The sequence below is a fragment of the Mastigoproctus giganteus genome, chromosome 7 (assembly GCF_048544385.1).
Source record: "Mastigoproctus giganteus isolate SK-2022 chromosome 7, ASM4854438v1, whole genome shotgun sequence".
NCBI classification, from domain to species: domain Eukaryota; kingdom Metazoa; phylum Arthropoda; class Arachnida; order Uropygi; family Thelyphonidae; genus Mastigoproctus; species Mastigoproctus giganteus.
Window position 1 is genome coordinate 3,049,438 of NC_143581.1, and position 18,286 is coordinate 3,067,723.

At 40.1% G+C, this 18,286-nt stretch overlaps 1 protein-coding gene across 2 annotated transcripts in view; it reads left to right on the forward strand.

Annotated features, from left to right (window-relative positions):
- Positions 1 to 18,286, forward strand: part of LOC150082436 (uncharacterized) — a 69,945-nt gene that overhangs the window by 38,549 nt on the left and 13,110 nt on the right. The window lies entirely within an intron of this gene.

Here is an 18,286-nt window from a genome sequence, read left to right on the forward strand (position 1 = left end):
ATTTCCAAACTCGAAAAAAACTGAACTCATGAAGAGTGGTGGTTAGATGTTTCTGGACAAGAGGGAGGGGGGGGGGACTCATCAGATGTGTTTCCAGAACAAGACTCAAAGGAAACAGATACAAACTTTTTCCCAAAAAAGAATCCCCCCCCCGCGCTCAATTAATTTCAGCTGCTCCTTTTCTTTTCTTTTCTTTTTTTTTTTTTTTTTGCATTTGGCCTCGAAATCTCCTTCACTCCATCCAAAAGACTATACTGATAATCTCTCAAATACAAACTCACTCCACTCCCTATTATACAGACAAAAGATGTTTACTTTTTGTATAGATGTGTCCGGATGGCCGTGGTCTTGCGGTTGACCTGTGCGGCACCAAGCGAATGAACTACCTGGCTCGAACTCGTACTCTTCCAAGAAAAATGCAGGGTCCACTGTGGACTGAAGCGTCACAAAAAAAAAACAAAAAAAAAATTCTGTCTGCCCTTAATTAAATATGTCCCGGGTCTCTCACTTAAAAAGGCACCTGGGTCGGTCACTCGTACGTTTAGATTTAGGAATTCGATGTTAAAATTCGACTATGGGAAAGTTGTTTACTGTCCTCGGTTTAGCCTAAAAACAACGTTGGTGTACTTCTCAACGAACTAAAGAGCGAACAGATATGCAACCATCTCGTTATTTCTCCTTTCTTCGAATAAAAGTGGTTTACTTTCTTTGCTCTCGAGGGGAGCACAGTTGGTATAATCCCCATCTTCTCCCCCACTAGGGTGGAAAAGACCTGAATTCAAATCCCGTCGATGACGTGAGGAATTTTTATGGTATTTTTCACACGTGGCTGTGTTAGTCGGTCTCGGGAGAAGGTAGCAGTATGCAGTTACTTAAGAAGCGCTTCATTTAATGAAATTTTCCTAATAAAGTGGCCACTCAGTATATATATTATCAATATTCTTTTGGAAACTAATTTACGCTTAAATTATCCACCAGCGGCGCTTTTAAATACTCTCAAAGATTTGTTTCTTGAACTTTCAGAATTATTTGTATAAAATAGGGTAATCGAAAATTGCTAGTTGGATTTCTGTTCAACAGATGGTGCTAACGACACCATTGACAGTTCGATGTCACTACTGGTTCGTCACTTTTTAAATCGACGAATCCGGTTAATGTTAATGAAAGATCAATTTACAAAAGATTTCTTAGACAGAAGAAATGAATCTTTTGTTAAAATTCCACAATTTTCTGAAATTTTCGGTCTTCCCACTTCCTGTTCGTTTCTAGAAGTCCAGTTCGAGTCCCGTTGTAGACTGAAGGAATTTCTCAAGTCTTCTTCAACCTAGACTGTACTTAGCCAAACGGCTTAGGAGTAAAGTAAATTCTTTTCCAAATCCATTCAAGTGCCCAGATGACGAAAAACTGCATGTGAATACCATGCGCAGAAATCTTAATGATATCAGAGTGTATAAATCCTCGTGGAGAGCAAAGTGGTGGTTAAAATCGCTGTCATTCCATACCTTGTGAGAACTGCTGAATCGTAGATAATCCAGCAGATGTCGCTGATGGGCCGAATAGACACTTTGTATCGATCGCGATTGAAGAAAGCAGAGGATAAAAGGTACCAGTGTGCCAGAACACTTCAAGATGTGATATTGATATCACACTAAATAATCTAACAAAAAAGGTATTGAGCTTGAAAGTGGCAAGGCTCCAAAACAATGGGCCAAACCTTTACGGTTAATAATCAGATTGTAACATTCAGAGGTAATCCCCTTGGAGCAATGATCCGGAAGAACTGCAGCAAAACATTGAAGAACTGCAGGCATTTTGAAAGCAAGAAATTCGGTTTGAAGGTGCACAGTTCAGACCAAAGACAATCATGGTCGCTGGACAAGTACTAGAAGTGGAAAGGTATGTTTACCTGGGAAAACAAATTTCAGCAGATGGAAAGTGAACGGCGCATAAAATTGGGATTTGGAAAGCATTTGGAAAGCTTAAATGTAGTATTGAACACAAACTTGCCACTCTGACTCAAACGAAAGGTTTTTGATCAGCGTATCCTTCCACTCATAACGTGTGGTTGTGAAAAAAGGGACATTGATTCCAAAGCTTTACAAAGACAGAGGAATATGGAGCACCCGAATTTTTACTTAACCAAAAGAGACTGAAATACATGTGCATGGATTCGGCAACAAAAAAAAAAAAATCTTTGACATCATTTAAAGAACAAAGCGCTTAAAATGGAAATGGGCAGCTCGTATATCAAGAATAACTGACGATGGAGTGGATGAAGTTCTACCGTGGGGATATCTTTAACACGAAGAAGTTGTGTTTTTGAGATCCAGCGAAGCTTCGGTGGATCTCAAAAAACACCCATATTAATTGTTCTGATTACTGTCTGGTCGCCAAACTCGAGGACCGCAGTCCTCTCATGGAGGAGCGGATTCAAAAACCAGAGAAGGTCACCATGAATGTAGAAGTGATTGTCAAGCACATCCAGAAGCGATTGGACATTAACAGCATGAAATGCGGCATCGAGAATGGCAGCTGTGTTTGAAACAAGATTTAGTTGTGGATCTTTCTTCGATAGCATAGTGTACCTGTGATGGCCGATGATGGAGAATCCGAAAAAATGTGGAACCACACTTGTAAAGCCATTACTTCACTTAATAAAATTGGTATTTGAGAGTGGAATCTATCCAGCTCAACTGAAAAAGGCCTTTGTTACCCCTCTTTACAAAAAAGGAGACCCATCCTCACCCAACAATTACAGACCAGTTGGTCAATTGAATACACTCTCAAAGATAATTGAATCCGTTGTAATGAAGCAGCTATTTAACTTTATGAAACTTAATTTGTCAGATTACTCTCACGGATTTATCAAGGGTCGTTCCACCTGCTGAGATGCGATTTCGTTTGTCTCGAATAAATCCCTGGCGCTTGACGAAGGAAAACAAGTCTACTCCATCTTCCTTGACTTAAGCAAAGCCTTCGACAAGGTAGTCCATCAGAGACTAATTAACAAACTGAATCACTATGGTCTCAGAGGACAAGCACTAAACTGGATTGAAAACTATTTGGAAGGTATAGAAATGTCCGTGACATTTAAAGGTAAAACCTCATATCCTTTCAAGCCTGAAATTGATGTAATACAGGGTTCATCCTTAGGCCCACTGTTATTCTTTATCTACATCAACGACCTGCCAAGTACCCGTGGAGAGTACCAAATCAAAATCAACATATTATAAAAATTTATAAAGCAATTCGAAGTACCAATGACTGCATCATCCTAAACGAAGTTCTTCAACGAGTTCTTCAGTGGCTGAAGGAGAACAAAATGGCAGTCAATGAAAACAAGTGTGAGCTGATGAGCTTTGTTAATGCACACAAGAAAACAAACTGAATTTTTCTTATTGTATCAACAACAAGTCAATCAAAAAAGTTAGTACAGCCAAAAATTTAGGTGTCTTTATTAAAGAATCATTTTCCTTTGATGTACATGTCTCTAACATTGTGAAGGCAGCTAGCAAAAAACTAGGTTTCCTGAAAAGAATTAACCGAGACTTCAATCAGTTGGCACTTTTCATCTTTCTTATAAAAATCTATGTTAAGCCGGCCCTAGAATCTGCATCTGGTTCTCACGTGCAGCTTACCAAAAATTAGAAATTGAAAATATTCAAAAAAGTACGTTTGCTTTAAAGTAGCCTCGAATAGAATTGAGAAATCCTACCAAGAGTGGTGTTTGGACTCTTTGGACTTGAAATGCTGGAAAAAAGAAGAGATAAAGCCGACTTACTCCTTCTTAACCAGCTGTTAAATGGTACCCTGAATTGCCCTCATCTCGTCTCGTCTCACAAATAAATTTCAACGCTCCGACAAGAGCGTTAAGAAACCATCCATTGTCGAAACCATCCTATGCACACGAAAGCACACAAATTATGGATACTCCAACTTCTACAACAGGACTGCAAGATCAATGAACAAAGCAAATGTGCAGATATTTGATACCCCCGGACACTTCAAGAGGCAACTGAAATTGCTAACCTCATCCGTTACCTGACCTTAGAATGGACTCCTCTTGCAAGTTCTAAGACTCTGATTATGTAATGTGTGCGAAGAAATACCAGTGCTCTGCCTTACTCCTACCTGTTCACTTATTTAGTTTTATTTTATGTGTACATTTGAATTCAGTAGTCTTCTTATGTACATTTACTTCTCTCTTTACTTTGGAAATGTATACTCCAAGCCAAGCTTCTGCTTTGAAGCTGTATAATAATGCTTTGTAGTTGCACCCTCAGGCACTTTTTTTTGCTGTTTTGTAGCTCTTAACAATAATAATAATTTCTATTGTGAATGGAGATTCATGATCGGACTGAAAAAGATATGGATATTTGACTTCATGCCATCAAGTGTGGAAAAAACAGAGATTCGCAGAAAGCAAAAAGCTTTGCCATAAGTTGGGACGATGCAGAGAGAATGTTAAAATCTCCACAGAGAATATATTCAGATGAATTATGCAATGTTTTGATTGGCCAATTAATGATGCCTATTCAATGGTTCGTCAACAGACTCAGCTGGATTATAGGCCGCAACAACGTCGATCGTAATGCGGTTAATCTGAAGTGACTCCATGACAGCTTCTAGGAGCTGGGAGGACAATTCTGTAGACTGGACAGCAGAACATTTCCCAGTATCACACAGGACAGCACCGTCCCCTCCCCTCTAGTCGATTCTTGAGACACAACAATAATTTAGTCGACAGAAGTGGCACAGGAGAGAGAGAGAGAGAGAGATCCCTAACAATTATCTAGCCCATTTCTCGATAAGGCACAGGATATGGAAAGATTTCCAAAAGAGAATTTCTTCCAGAGTCCATTTTATTGCTCAGAGATCTAACATTCTGAAAACCAAATTTGTGACTTCTGTTGGTTTCACACAATGACATTAGTCGATGGAAAATGCTTACGCTTTTCTTTTCTTTTTTTTTTTTTTTTTTTTTGGAGGTTTCCCTCATGGTGGAAAGACCGGTTACTTTATACCGGTTATTTAACCCCACTTGCAGGGAAGATCGTGGAGCCTATGGTCAAAGATCAAATTAAGAAGTATAACACCTAAATGGATCTCAACGGGGTTTTTCCCTATAAGGTAAAGTTCTTGTTGGACCAACGTTTGGGAAAATAAATAAATAATCTTTATTCCCATCACTGCATCTTGCTAGTGGTTTACATATTAAATGGAAGCAACTTAGTATGCACAGTAAATAGTTCTTAGATAGATACATATAAATATATTATATTTGAGAGTATGGTGAGTTGTCCATCCACAGCTGATGCCAGATGCAAAGCAGCAAGTGTTGAATGAATCAATCCGCACAGTTATGATGACGAATCCGCAGGGGAGCTGGCGGTGAGGATCACATGGCGCCTATAAGCTGCGTTGGTGGCAAATCGATAGAGGTCACCATCGAGTTCTTGGATTTTGTCAAGCATCCGATTCGGGAGGAACGATCCGATAAGGCTGGCCTGTTGAAATGCACAATTAAAGTTGGCGTTGATCTTAAACATGCAGGAGGGAAGAGTTATAAACATATGTCCCATATATTGGATCCGATGTAATGCCGGCGACCATTTTAGCACCGAATACTAGTCTTCTGTCTTCAACCAGTTTTGGTTGCCTCGTTAGCCCCCAGGTGTTGTTCCATTGCTGTTGGCCGTTCTAGAGGGAGAAAACTAAATCTGTGGATGGCCCATTTTTACCAACCAGTATTCCTCAGAATAAATGCGGTGCACGTTAGTGTGGGCACTGGATGCCCAGATTTCATCTCCATACACTTGGCAGATTAGCGTCTTGTGGCACTTCGTGTATATAAGATGAATAACGTCCTAATTAAAACAAAATAATGTTTCTTTAAACTGAAAAAACTCTTTAAAGGAGGAAAGATTGATCAAGAAGGGGAGCTCAGTTTCAATTAGAGGGGAAACTTGCAATCCTGTTTTTGTTTCAAATGTCCTTTTTTACAAGGCCCAGGCCTCGAAGGCCAGGAGTAATAACCGGCTCCTGAACTTATTTTAATGTCATTCTCATAACTTGACATTGAGTACTTCTGACTAGCGGGGAGATCACAGATGAGAACGAAAGCTAGAGAGGACCCTCTTCTGTGAGACTCCTGCTACTACACTACCCTTCAAAAGTATCAGGACACATATCGGTTTCACGCTGACGTCACAGCTACTCACTTCAATAACGTGTGTTTTCGCTGAAATGTAGTAAAGAAATCGAGCCATAATCGTGGGCCAAATTGTTGAGAAGGCCAGATTCACTTCTTTACAGGTAGGGTATTTTCCTGTGACAAGCTTCTGCGATTGGAGGCAATCAATGAGCTTCAAGAGGACACTCTGAATAGGAAAGGTGGTTACGTATTTGTGAGCTGGCTCAGGATCACGGACGTGGAGGAGTTGGCAGTTCGCTAGCCAGCACATCCCACGGAATTTAGCAAAAGTGATTTTTCGATATGATAGCGAAAACCTTACTTGGGATCGAAGACAATGCCAAAGACAGTGTGCACAGACACATTTAGTAACCGGGATCTTCCAATTGTAACTACAGCCTGTGTTGGATTATTTTTCAATGAAAAGTTAATGTGGGCCAATTTAGATGCGTTGATGGAGCAAAAGATAGTTTAAGGTAAGCGACGTTTTTCAGATCGCTGGGAATTGCACAGATGTCAACGTTAATATTTGTCACCTTGTTTCCAGGACTGATTCTAGTTAATATCTTTAGATCATCGGCTTAGCACATGACGTTGGGACTCTTCTCAACGAAAGGTACGATGATGGCTGAGAATAAAATTCCATAAAGTACTCCACCCCCGTTGTGGTACCCCTGCAGTATTTGTTCCTGAGATCGTGCGGGAAGTAGTACTAGTTATAAAGTGCAAGGAGGGTAGCATGGTTCACCTCAGGTAATGGTAGCGTGGTTTTCCCTCCCGGAACCTCTCGTTTTTCGTCCAGCAAACTGCAAATGGACCACAAAACATGCATATTATATATGGCGCAATAAAGCGCAACTGGCTTCTTGAGATCAGCTCTAAATCTCTTTTTCCGCGAAATTTAAATTTATGGGGCCCAGGTCTGAACTCATTTATAACAGCGAGAATTTCTTCCCAGTTCATTTTACTTCTCCCTCTCAGAGCTTTGCCCGCCTTAATCAAATCTCCCGTCGTTGATTAGTTCTCGTGTCTAGTTCCGAATTCTGGAGCCCACATAATCGAAGTCTTTCCTTATACTGCTGCCCTTTTGTCGATCTCATCAGGCGCGTTGCCCGTCTTTGGCACTTTCAAGAAACTCGATGCCTTTTTTTAGGTACGGTCTCCATACTTGAACAGAGTATTCCAAGTGCGGTCTTATAATCACTCCATAAAGTGGTATGATGATGACCTCCCTATCTCCACAAGCAAATGTTGCATAAAGCATCGATAAGACACCATGGGCTTTCCTGTTCGCATGTCTACACTGCTCAGAGTACTTCATATCTCCCCGTAATTCCAGATCCATTTCTTCCTGTACTATTTTTATTCAACCCCTCTAAGTGTATAAGTTATTTTGGGATTGCTGTTCCCCAAGTGTACGACCTCGCGCTTTACTGCATTAAAACATAGCTGCCACTTTTCTGAACCATCTTTGAAGCCTGTCCAAGTCATCCTGAAGGAGTGTTGCCAATCTCCCAATATTCGCATCATCTGAAAATTTTGATACCACACCCTCAGTACCCCCGTCTATGTCACATTATAACAATCAGGAAAGAAACAGTCCTAGAACCGATCGTTGGGTGACTCCAGTTCTTAGATCAGCCCAATCTGAAGAGCAGCCATTGATCACAACCCTCTGCTTCCTACCCTGCAGCCATTTTCACAGAACATTTTCCTCGGATGTGCACACGAATCTCGTGTGGGCATCTTGTTTTTTTCTATGGTCCTACGTGATCCATAGGAAAAGCCTATGGATTTTCCCTTAGGTCACGACCTAAAGGAATACGATGTTGAAAGCGTTTTTATCGAAAGCATATTGTATTCGACTAATTATCTGCCCTAATTCTCTATTTGTATTTCATTATTTTAGGGTGCTGCAAGGCATCTGAAACACTCTCCCCCCCTCTTCGGGTAGCACATCGATTATAATAATTTTTTCACACTGGATTGAAAAAGTGTGGAGACTGAAACCCGCATCAATGAGGCGAAGAATTTTTTGATTTTTTATCAAAATGTGATTGATTGGTTTCTGATGGAGTTGCAATCTTTTTTTTTTCTTTTTTTTATTGCTTCCTTTGGCATTTCGACTCCCTTAAACTAACCTGGAATAGATACTCAGTGTTCACTCTCTTGACCTCCATTAGTATTAGCCATACAGTGCAAGGAAGCTTTTGCTGCACCGGCCATGGAAGCAGTAGATAACAAGAGGGATCGCATCGCGTATTCAAAGTGTCCTCTTGAAACCTATTGATTGCCTCAAACCGCAGAAGCTTGTCACAGGGAAAATACCCTACTTGTAAAGAAGTGAATCTGGCCTTCTCCACGATTATGGCTCGATTTCTTTACTACATTTCAGCGAAAACACACGCTATTGAAGTGAGTAGCTGTGACGTCAGTGTGAAACCTACATGTGTCCTGATACTTTTGGAGTGTAGTGTAGTAGCAGGAGTCTCATAGACGAGGGTCCTCTCTAGCTTTCGTTCTCGTCTGTGATCTCCCCGCTAGTCAGAAGTACTCAATGTCTGCCAAGTCATGAGAATGTCATTAAAATAAGTTCAGGAGCTGATTATTAATCGTGGCCCTCGAGGCCTGGGCCATGTAAAAAGGGACATTTGAAACTAAAACAGGATTGCAGGTTTTCCCTCTAAATGAAACCGAGCTCCCCCTCTTGGTCAACCTTTCCTCCTTTAAGGAGTTTTTTCAGTTTAAAGAAACATTATTTTGTTTTAATTAGGACGTTATTCATCTTATGGACACGAAGTGCCACAAGACGCTAATCTGCCACGTGTAAAGAATCTTAATATTTAATAGTAAAAAATCACTACGTGGTATATTAACGTGTCATAAGGATGTGCAGCAGTCTTCGCTTATTGCATTTCCTTATTACTGGTTAGAAGTAGTACTTTGGAGAAATAATCTCTTCTAAATGTGAATTCGCTGTTTATTAACGTAATATCAACTCAACACCTCTGGACATAATGTACTTTTATCTGTGTTTTAATAACCATCACGACTTCTTTATATCTCCTTAAATTGCAATAAAGATTCTCTCTAATTTTGTAGCAAACATGCCTTCAGTCCCCGCCCTCTGGTCTTCATGGATCTCATCAAGGATTTTGAAGGTTCAAATCTAATTCTGTGTTTTGTGTCATAATTCTTATTTGATCCACGCAGTTCTAGTGTCCGATCTGCTATTTGAAAGGATCCAAAGAACTGAATGTTACAATACTTTTACATCCGTTTCATAAAAAATCTGATTACGATTTGTCAGAATCATAATCATAAGATCATGACTATTAAACTGAGTCCTACACGAATAAGCTGTTAATGTGCAGTATGGGATATGATCCCTGAAGAGTTAACAGGTCATACTGTCCTGGTGACAAAGCTTTGTGGTAATCAACCGTATTTCTCTTTTATCCAAAGAATATCCTCAGTTTAAAGGAGAGAACCATTTGAGCTCTATGTGGGGGATCATCGCGATCTGTAAAAATTGTTCCCCGACTTCGTTCAAAGTTAGCAGTGTGTGTGTGTGTGTGTGTTAAGCGCCAAAGCAACTAAGACTATGAGGTTTAAGTATATTTTGTCGTCCAGCAAACAATTTGCTATTTGCTGGATGAAAATTCAGAATTTCCAGAAGAAAAAATCATGAAACCCAAGCCTAAGACCAACTAAAGTACCAAAATGGATCGTTGAATTCATAAGTGCAATTACACACGTATCAAGAAGGACTCTGCGATTTCGTGTAATAACAGAACTGTTGTTTACAGATTACTTCTCTCCTGTTAGAAAACCGGTAGTCCTTCTATCTTGGCGCTGGTGGATTGAAATCTAATTTATCTACGAAGAACAGGAATAATTAGGAACGCAGTCGTTAAAATTTACTTAAAAATATGCGCAAAGAATCTAGCTGTACTTGTAGCTGCTCTGATGCACAGAAGTAGAGTTTCCCTGTGAGTTATTCCTGGTTTTTCAGTCCACACAACATGCCGATCCTCTATGATGACACACTAGTACGATATTGCTTTAAGCTGAAACGTATGAAAAAATGTGCAACAGAATCAGAAAAAATTCAATACTTGATCAAAAGCAGTTAACAGAACTTAAAGTCCAATATGGTACGAGCCCAGTATCATTGGTCTTTTTATGGCGCTTCAAGACGGAAAATAGGTATGAAGCCCTTTAGAAGGGACTGGGAAGGGGAGAAAGGGAAAGAAAAAATAATGAAAGAGCTGCCGAGAAAGCTGACATCCTGCTTAAAGGACTATCACAGAGGTCCACAATTTGTATTTGAAATCCACTCGATGTAAAGTCCAGTCAGTGAAACGTTTCAGCCTGCAATACGTTAAGTTTGCTATCATAAGATAAATGAAGAGTAGTTATTCTGGAGTTCCACATAAAGCAGAATCCAAAATTGCAATAAGTCACGATATTCCATTTGGTATCAGATGCAGTCAGTGGGATTTGTCGATTCAGCAACTAACCTAAAGTCAAGCGTTTGCAGTAATAGACTGGAAGTAAAATTCACTGGAATTTCAGTAAGTGATCCACTCGATTATAAAGTCCAGACAGTGAACGTTCCATATTAGGTAGTCCATATGAGGTCAAGTTTAGTTTGCTTCATGATTGGTAAAGTCCAGTTATTTGGCGTTCAATATTGAATAGAATCCGATTAGTAAGTTTCTCCGTAATATTAATAAAGTCCAATCATCAAGGATTGATGATTGGACTTCACTTGCAGTAAGGGCCAGTCAATGAGGAATTCCAGATCGGTACCCAGTCAGAGAGACATTTCAGATCGGTACCCAGTCAGAGAGACAATCTGGATCAGGTATTTCAAGTAAAGTCAGAATTTTTTTTTTTTTTTTTTTACTTAGTTTACTAGACAGTTCATGTCTAGTTGTCAAGATATTCCAAGTGTGATATTTCACTTGAAATATGGTAATGAAAGTAGAATTTCTTTTATATTCCATAAAAGATCGAAGAAATCAATTTGCAGTAGAATGTGAGCAAAGTCCAGTGAGTTACATATTCCAATTGACGATTATATGTGGTGGAAATAAAACTGCCCCCTTCAACTCACATAGAGAGCGGTCTCAAGATGTGAAGTCATTCGGGCAGAGAACTCAGCCCTCGGCTCCAAGAGTTATTAAGTGTAGTTCTTGTATGATATGAGGAATAACCCCTTCTGACCCATGGGGTGTTTTACTTCATATAATTGTACCGACATAATTTCTGCATACTCCATAGAGATGAGGAACATTGAGTTAGATCTTTTTCGTACTTACAAAAGACCGTCCATGCAGCAGCAACTTGGGGGAGGGATAAAGTAAGATGCTAGTAGATCAGATTTATCTTTAATCAAATGAAGCTGAAAGCATCAGGTGAAAGTAGACAGGAGTGTGGTCAATGGCTTTAGCAAGCGATTACAATTACCGACTACAACGGAACAAAAGGGAAGTTTCCTGCCCATTTGTGTTTTCCATCAAATGAGCTAAGTATGCCGCTCATTACTTAAAGAACAAAGTCTAAGATGAAATTAGATATAAAAGATTTCACCCTTACAGCAATAATTTAAGTGGCGCGATAGAAAGCAAATATTAAGATCTGGAGATTTAAGTTAGTCATCCAATTAAGAAAATGGAGGAACAGAAATCATTTCACTCCGTTCTTCAGTCAAATAATGTGAGACTGAGAAATGGGAGGGAAGTGATCAGCGCCAAATGATGATCACAGGTAGTGAGGCGCTCACATGCTCTGTACACCGTTAAAGATTGTAAATGGGTGTATTCTACGTTCGGTTTAGCTTCTTTGCTGGATGGAAAACCCAAAACTTCGTTCGAAACCGATAAACTCGGCCAAGTTGTGAAAGAAACTCCTAAAAATTTGTCCTCTTAACAAATTCGAACGCAGGTCTTTTGCACTCGGCCTGGAAGGACAGAGTTCGCAGCCACGGTGCTAGCGGCGACGGATATGGGGGAGAACATTCTCAGAAATTACTCAAGTCAAAGGGGTCCGACTGATGGTTTTTGTGATGTGATGTACATCACAAAAATAACCGATATCTGCATGGTTCAAAGACCTTATCAACGCAATATTTAATAACGTGTCTGTCCACCTTAATTACACGCCATAACATTGCAGGTATATTCAAACTAGTTTTTGACAAGTATTTTGGTCTTCTCAGCTTCTCAACTCGTTCTGCACCCAACTATTGTATTTCTTTGGCCTGCTTTCTTCTAGACTGAGCGCACATGTCTTCATAACTATTCTGAGCGGTGGAAGACGGGTACAGTTGGTTTTCTTCCAAATCCTAAGGGTTCCCTGATAAGTTTGACAATTTAGGGTACTTCATCATCATTTGTTATCTTCCTCGGTGGGGGGATAATCGAGGCTTGGGATAGACATAGGGCACGTTGCCTTGAGACACTGACAGCAGCACAACCAAGCTAAGATGAGTTCGGGCGAAGGTCAAAGTTGGCTTTATGTTTCTGCAAGTCTACGATTTCGGTATTTGTTATCCGTACAGAATGGCTCTTAATAAATTGCAGCACATTTCAATGATGAGTACTTGATTGAAACATTTGATTGTTCATCGTGACGTGTTTTTAAGCTTGCTGGTTGAACGAATATAGTGGTATAGCAACTTCTCCTTTCTGTTTAGTGGCATCTAGAGAGTGAATTCACTAAAGATAAGCTGGTAAACGACACGATGTTGCAAGGAATGAAGCCGTGTTGCAAATCGGGTTCGTAAATAAAGCCGATTTCCATTATGTGAATCGGTTCCTCGAAATCGTCTCCAACCTTCTGACTACAGCCGAAGAAGCTATCTAAGATTCGTCTCTGGACTTTATTATTTCGTGGTTAGATTTTCCAGATCAATCAGGTCTTTTCCGATGCAAGTGGGTGTTATTCTCGATCCTCTTAAAGTACTTTTGTAAAGTCTACTGTTCTTCCCATGTTAGACAAATATCTGTACGAGAGATTGCCTTTCTAATTAGTAGCCTATTTAGAGAAACCTTGATGTCCTTCTTTCATTTCTTTTATTTATCTTAGAAGAACTTTGAAAGCTTATAAAAGTAAGCGTCGTAACATTTCAGTAGTTCCTTCTCAGAATTGTTGGCCTCTTTGTGTCCTTAATGAGAATCGAAAACAAGAAAGAGAGCCCCTCTGGAATTTAATGATATCATTGCTCATTAATCCAGACCGTTATCTGACCCATTTTAATCGATTTGTATCTAGTGCAGCAACGTCTCTGTAATGTTCCGTGGTTCCGTTTACACAAAGACATCAGCTGATTTGCTTGTACAAAAAGTTCAAACCAGTCATCTGGTGTCATTCAGATGACTTGCTTGTCATTAGAAGTAGTTCTTCTCTGGCATTTGTTAGATCAAATCTTATCGCATTTATTAGACATTATCTAGCAATTTTTATTCTTTGGCAATATGAATCTATATTCACGTTGCCAAATTTGAATGTGATCCGTAAGACTTCGAAGTCTTTCTTCAGCTTGTATGTATAATGGAAACCAACTAGGTTTCCATAATACAGGCAGGGTCATGATGGAGCGTATTTGAGCATTGCACCTGTGCAGACCTGATTAGTGTGGTGAATTGAACGTGCGTTATAAGGCGCTCCAAATAATTCACTGAATGCAGGCTGTTTCATATTTTATTGGAGGTGGTACTGGTAACCTTGGAAGAATTTCGTTCTGAATGAGTTGGATTATTTCCAGTTTGACATTTTCAATTAGAAAATCCAGTTGTTACTGAATCACAAGGACTTGGTAGGGATTGATCGAACGGATAGGTCCTCAGGAATTGGCAGCGCATACATGAATAACAGTCTTGCACCGCCTGGCACACTATTGAATCCAAGAGAGTTTGGGTTCACTTTCACACACGGGTACTGTCCTCAAAGGAAGAGGTGTGTTAGGGCACTCAGCCGACTGGTGATAGAGTATGTCATTATTACCTTCGTACAGGTTGATATCTGTAAAAGGTGACTATAGAATTATGACTACTTGTATTAGCAACAGTCGGAGCAACCTCTTGAGAACACACCTCGTTTGAACAAATTTTCTTATCAAGCATGACACAGTTGTTTACATTTACATCTTCAAGTATATTAGTAATGATCTTGTTTAGTTCAGTTTCTCCAGCTTCGTGGGATTTCATCAATAATCTTGGATCTCCTTTGGCTAGTGTGCATCTTTCATTTCGGATCCAATACTTTCACCTGTGGTGCAGTTCTTTGCTTAGTGCAATTCTTATTTGGGACACATGCAATTCCCTCAACTCCTCACTGCTAGAAGAAGCATCAGTAAAAACAGGACGTCATCTGAAAATGCAGTCACGAAATGGCTTTCCCAGCGCATAAATACAGTATTATTGATCTAAAGACATGAAATCAAATCTTTTTCCCAGGATTAAATCAAAACATTCGGTAAAGTCTTCTTGGTTGCCTTGTGTTACCAAGAACAAGGTAAATCATAGTCATATACAGTATATAAGAAAGAATACTTCATCAAGATAGGTGTTTGTCAACAATTGCATACAACGTGTGTATCATATTCCTCTTCAGTTCCTCGATCTTAGCAATATTAGAATCAAAGTATGAAAATCTGAAGGATGCATCACCAATCAGTGGGCTAGATGGCTATTAAAATACATTCAAGATGAAATCCAAAAAGGTCCAGAGGACCTCAACTACAAAACGTTACTAAACAAAATAATATACAATCTACTGAAAAGCTATCTATGAAATCTGCAGCCGGTACAGAGAAACACTCTGCCTCCACCTCGAAAATTTCTGGCGTGTATACTGTTGATGCCTTCTTCCATATCTTTAATGACATCTTGAGAAGAAACCTAATACCAAGTATTTAGTGTCCCTTTCTTGTCGTCAGTAAAAGGTGTCAACCTGAAATAAAGTTCCCAAAGGAATGGTGGAGTGCCTATATGAAGTTCTAAGTTCCCTTAGACTTTCATACAAGCAACTCCACCATTCCTAGAAGATTCACTTAAATAAATTTACTTTCCTTTTCTGTTAAACCCTTAGCCTCTTAAGAGATGGGGGTGTTAGTGTTCTTCCTGCGTTGTGTATGTTCCAGATGCAATAAAGATTTATATGTATACACGTGTATATAAATTTATCGGACGTCCTTCTCAGAATTCAGTTGACAATAAACAGCGTCTCCAACAGGCGTTTATTTGTACAATATTATTTCAGCTTCAAGGACAATATTACGTCTTATAAAACTGCTAACTGACTTTATTTATTATTTAATTGTATGCAAATAAAAATTCACTTTGAAAGGATTCCGTTTATACCCGACTTCCTTATTGCTGCCTGACCAGAACTTAATACAGGGACTTTCTTTTTGTGCATTCAGCTGAATACAAAAAATCCAGCTCGCTATATTTGTTGCCGTGCTCTGATTGGACAATGTTGAGGATGCGCAGAAAAGAAATGTTCTCGGTCCATGCATATGAAGTTTTAATGAGCTTCGTTTTTTGTTATCAGTTTACCAAATATATAAATCATAAATTATTAGTATTTGCTAATTATTTTAAATCAATTTTGCATTTCAATTTTTATTTAAAATCCAGAAGGAAATGAGAAGAGAATTACAAAATTGGGAGGAGCATGCAGTGATGCAAAAACAATTCCTTTTTATATATTATTAGTTAATTAATTAATAGTTATTAGTAACACGATAATTATTTATTTACTTTTCACTTCTGATTTCTTTTCTCTTTCTGTGTTAATCTCAGAATAAGAAAGAACGCAGTTAATTTAAACTGAATGCGCCTGAAATGCATCGCTCGTGGCCCACCCGAAATTTCTGTCCCCATCAATACACGTGCTGACGAGAGCTAAAAATAAAAACAAAATAAATTCTCGGGGATTGACTTTTTGACACCAGATTAAAAGCAAAAATGCGCATTTTCGGATTCATATTCTTCAGAGATTTCGGCCGGCAATGGATCAACGGTCTCCAGGGGTTGCATTTGCGCTCCACACCCTGCGTACGAGGGTGCTTGAGGAACAGCAAAATAGCAGTTGTTCGACCCGAACAAAAAGCTGACTTTCACGTTCAGACTCGGTGTAGATTGCGGATTAGGAATTGTCTTTCACGCCTCCACTTAACCCTTCGGGGGAGATCGCCGGGGTTCCCTGTTTGGCAGGTCGGCCGAAGAGGGTTGAAATGATATCCGTGCAGCAGTTTTGTAGAACGACCATAGAAACGGTCGCCATGGGTACAATCGTGCCATCTCTCGGTAGCTAATTTCATGTGTGTCAAACGTCGGCCTGGGGGAGCCCGAACCTCCCTCCTGAGGTGCTGCCAGTCCTTTGTTGGTATTTTTAGCATTGTTCGAGCATCCTCCATATCACGGCTGTTATCTTTGGTCTCTATGAACGCCCACAGCGGGCGCCCCGACCCCTCACTCCAGATGTCAAACTCAACCTCACCGATGCTGTTACGGGAGTTCATTTTTCCGCTCTCTCTGTTGCCCCTCTTGACATCTGCTCCGCCCCGTGTACGACAAGCCCCTACAATGGTTGTTAATGAATCGAGTTGAAGAGGGATCGCATAAACAGGGACGCACCGTTCAGGGTTTGACCGTCACATAAAGGAACACTTCCTCTTTGTTAGGATAAAGTGTTTCGAGTCTTCGAGAACTTTCCCCTCCCAAAGTAGCGATTACCAAACTTCCCCTTCTCTCTCTCTCCCCTGAGTTAACTCACGAAAGGACATTCGAGTGAAGTGATAGTCTAAGGGGCTGGAATAGCGAAGTACTTCCTGCCCCCAGGCTTTGTGTGTACGAAAACACACAAATCAAATTCGAGGGTTCACGCAGCAACAATTTGCTTAACTGTAAACTCATTGGGAGTTCATTAAAGCTTCCCGAATGTGCCAAAGAGGCTGGACGCAACTGTGGACCACAATGACAACAATAACAGTTCGCCAATGATATAAATCCACCGTATCGCGATCAAAGACCAACCTGCACGCAATGCGGAGACCCTAAACGTGCCGTATTAATAACGCGATAATAATTATTTGCCGAATGCCCAAGTACGAGACAACAGAAGACGCTTATTTGCTTTTTCCCCGAAGAACCTTGGATTTTAATTCTAAAACTCGCCGGCAGGTGTCAGGACGCACTAATTATGGTCCCCCGGGCCTATCTGCCGGGTTATTTAGCGCGCACATCTATTACTTCCATTTAATTAATTAAAAATAACGCTAATCAGCTTTAGTAATTATGGGATGGACGAAACCCTTCCTCCCATCGCTAATTGGTTGATCGAATGTGACTGGAATTCGGGCGACGTCCCTGCCATCCTCGGACAGAGGAAGTTGCATTAAAAGATAGTCATCTCCGTCCCGGCGATAAAGCAGCCAAAATGATGTGGTCACGCGACTCTCAACTCGCAGGCTGCCGGGAAGGCACGCATAGAAGTATACCACGTGGGATTTGCAATTATTGCGAGCCGTGATTAATAGCGTTCCTCTTGACACGAACATCGGCTGCAAACACAGAATCTGGCCAAATGAAATCTGGAAGAGTTTGCAGAGGGGTGCGCGAGGGGTGGGGGGATCGTTTGTTTGCAGTTTAAGTTAGCGGAAGGTTATCAAACACCTTATAGTCGGGCATCGCGTGCGAGATTGCTAAATGAAAGATTTCCTTTTTCTTGTCTTCCCGCAGTTATTAGCCCCACCTGCCCTCGGTTTAGATCTTCTTCGATTTATGCTTTTTCGTGTTTTAATAATAAACGATAAACGTGGCCGTGTTAATCGGTATCGGGGTTGCGTGGTATCTTGTACAGTCAAATTTGTTTTTCATCCCAGAAAGTTCTGAACACTGCAAAATGTCTTCCAGATTTGATACGAGTAATTGGTAAGTTTCCAATTAATAGTCTCGCTGTTTCGTTTTGGAACTCTAATAACATTCTAGTAGGTAATAACAATAATTAGCGTTAATATCTGTTTAAATAAATTCTCATCTTTCAAGACAAACCAAACCCCGTGTACCATTTCTAGAT